Genomic DNA, 3,626 nt, shown 5'->3' on the forward strand with positions numbered 1-3,626 from the left:
CCCTAGCTAATTTTCTCATATTCACTTTTCATGTAAATTTTGTCACAATTTGCAATCCCAGCACCAAAATCTGACAATGCCTTCACAAAAACTTCATCTTCTTTTGCCAGTTCTTCCCCTTCAATTTGGAATTTTTTTGGAGGGGGAAAATCCATTGACATTTTAGCACAGAAAAATTAATGTATTAGTAGTACTAAATAACACCTCACTCTCATGTAGCGTGTTTATTCAAAGATCTCTAAGCACTAAAAAAAGGTCATTATTATTGAGCATCATGTTACAAAACAGAGAAAGTAAGGCATGGGGAAAAGATGTGACTTGCTGTCTACCATCTAGAAAATCAGACACAGAGTCAAAGTTCAAGCCAGGTCTCCTGAAGTTTGGTTCATTGTCCCGTGGAAGAGGCGAGATAATTTTTTTTTTCTCTCTTTTAACCTCAGCACCTCTAGATCAGACTGTGAATAGGCCCGCCTGAGTTTCATACAAGACAATATGTCCCAATTTTATCACTGCTTTTGTTATTTTTCTACAACTCCATCGACTATTGAAATGCATCCTCGATTATTGAAATTTTTGTTAGTCATCACGGTTCTTTTTTTTTCCCAAATAAATATTTTTCTCCAATAAATGTGGTTATGCTGAAATGCAGCCATCTCTGAGGCCAAGTGTGTGCAACATGCTGCATACCATGGAGATGAATGGAAAAATCAGTCCCAAGTCAACACACCAAACCTCTATTCTTGCAAAAATGGCCATGTGATTTCACGGGACACTAGGAATAAGCCTTTATTTTCTACTTGAAGCTAACAGGACTTCACATAGGACCATCAACTCTGAAGTCCTGTTGGCTTCAAGTAAAACATAAGGGCTTACGACTAGTGTCCCATGAAATCTCACAGCCATTTTTGCAAGAGTAGAGATTTGGCGTGTTGACTTTGAGCTGGTTTCTCCATTCATCTCTATGGTATGTGGCACGTTGCACACACTTTATATGGAACTAGGACCTCACTTGAACAACTGAAGTCATATAAGGGGATGTAGTTATAACACCATTTTAACACCATATAACACTGTCCTGTTAAGGTGTAGCATGGACAGGACCTCACTGTTTGCTTACTTGCTTGGGACATGGTTTTAATGTGGTTGAGATCCTCTCTCCGGTGATGGCTATGATGGTGTCAACTGCAAAGCACAACTGATTTCTCAGATGCTTTTATAACTGTAGAATAGCCTAGGTCTCCGAAAAGGACCAAGAGTTTCATCAGCCCCCAACTGACACCAAAATTTGTCATTCTGGGATGTTACACCTGATGCTTAGGCCATGCAAGCCATTCCCCAAAAGGTGCCTTCAGGTTTGTTCCAAGAAGACACAAAAACACACACAATGCGAGAGGAGAAATAAGATTATTTGAGAAAGTCCAGAGCTTAGTGTTACCACCACATGTGTTATTCTGTTTCATTCCCATACAGCATAACACCATATCTGCTAAAGAGGTGGGAGGAGGGGAAGGGAAAAAAAGGATCAGTTAATATTTTCCTTTGGTTGTCTCCCTCCGCTGATTATTGTGTGCGCGGTGTGATTGCGGGTCTCTGGCGCTATGATGAAATGCGCCACGAGCATCAAAAAAAATGCTATGTTAAATCTGCTTTTCATAATCTCCTCTCATTTATCCCAGACCTGAGACATTTTATTCAATTTTTCCTAAGTAGATATGTAAAGCCATATAAACACACCAATGCAAATAAATACATATACATATATATGTACATACATATGTATGTATATATTTATGCAACTATATATATTTTTATACATGCAGATATAGATATAGATATAGATATAGATATCTATATAGATAGCTATAAAATAGATAATAGATAAATAAATAATATCTATCTCTATATATAAATATAGAGATAAATAGATCTATATCTATAGCTATCTATATAGATATAAATCTATATAGATAGGTAAGATATGTATAGATAGATATAGATATACTATGTAGATATAGATATATATAAATAGTTATTTTCTATATATATAGATATAGATAGATATTTTCCCCATGAAGACTCATAAAAATGCACTCGTTACCAAGACTCACGTGGTGTCTATCATGCTGTTGCCACTCAAAGTAATGCAATTTTTGTAATGTTGCACTACCCCCGAGAAAGGTTTAGGGAGAGCCACAGTATTCGTTTCTTTATTGCCAGTTCCACCTCAACATAGCACGGTTCGACTTTATCTGTCCCCGATTACAAATCTTTCCTATTTGCATGAACAGCAAACGCCGATGCAAAGTAACCGGGAAGTTATTCGAGAAGAAGGAAAGATACCGGGAGCCTCTTACGTGTCAGAGTTGCCTGTTTTCAGAGATTTTAAGGCCAGAAGGAGCCATTATGATAATCGAAGTCTGGTCTTCTGCAAAACAGCACTCAGAGAGTTCCACCCCGTTTTCCTACATCCATTGCTAAAAATGCTTAAGTGATTTAGGCACCCGGGACTTAAGGGCAGGGGAGTGAAGGAAGAAAGCCCTGTTTTCTCCCAGATCCTAATTCCCTTACCTGTGGGCCATACTGCCTCTTACAACATGGAACATACGGTTCTGAGCTGCTGGAAGGATTTCCCCAAGTCACTATGCCTTTGTTTCCCTCTCGCCCATTGTCTGCCTTGTCTATATGGATGGTAAATCCTTTGAGGCAGGAAACATTTCATAATATGTATTCATACAGCACCGAGCAGAAAAAGGTCTATTCTGGTTGATGGATTCCACCATCATACAAAGAGAAGATGAACCGCCAGGCCCTTCAAAACCCATTTACACAGGGGCAGTCATGTAATGAAATACACAAACATCATTTATTCAAAAAAGACGTTTTCTAGCATTGCCCGTATCAGCCCAGCAATGTAACCACAATGCATTCTTTCCAAGTGTTTCGTATTCCTCCTGTTGCATCATCTGAAATGCATTAAGTGCATAAAAAGCAAAAGATCAGCTAATAAATGTCATATTTAAATAGACTCTTTTCGTCTGAAGGGTCAGTTCCCTTGTACTGTAAGTTACCTAGCTGCAACCCTCGTCAAAATACAGACACCTTGGGAATGAAACATTTCAAACTGTCTAATTCTAACAGCTACTTTGGGGGAAACAAGAAGTGAAAAAGGTATCTTGTACCCAACAGAAAGAACAAGGGGAGTTTCAGATAAACTTTCCTCAACTAGAAGTTGACCAAGTCACCCTTCATGACAGGAGATCATCAGTGTAGTATTTCCTCCAGAAAAGCCTTGCAAAATGTTATTTAGTCCAAAGAAGAGAAGACTGAGACTAGATTTAATAGCAGCCTTCAGCAACCTGAACGGGAGTTTGAAGGAGGATGGAGCTGGACTGGTCTCAGTGGGGGCAGATGACAGGACAAGGAGCAATGGGCTCGAGCTGCAGCAAGGGAAGTTGAGGTTGGATATTAGGAAGAATTTTCTCACCAGGAGGGTGGTACAACACTGAAGCAGGTTACCCGGAGAGGTTGTGGACTCTCCATCCTTGGAGGTGTTTAAGACCCAGGTAGACAAAGCCTTGGCTGGGATGATGGAGTTGCAGCTGGGCCTGCTTGGAGCAGGGGGTGGA

Source organism: Alligator sinensis, unplaced genomic scaffold (assembly GCF_000455745.1).
Source record: "Alligator sinensis unplaced genomic scaffold, ASM45574v1 scaffold781_1, whole genome shotgun sequence".
Classification (NCBI taxonomy): Eukaryota; Metazoa; Chordata; order Crocodylia; family Alligatoridae; genus Alligator; species Alligator sinensis.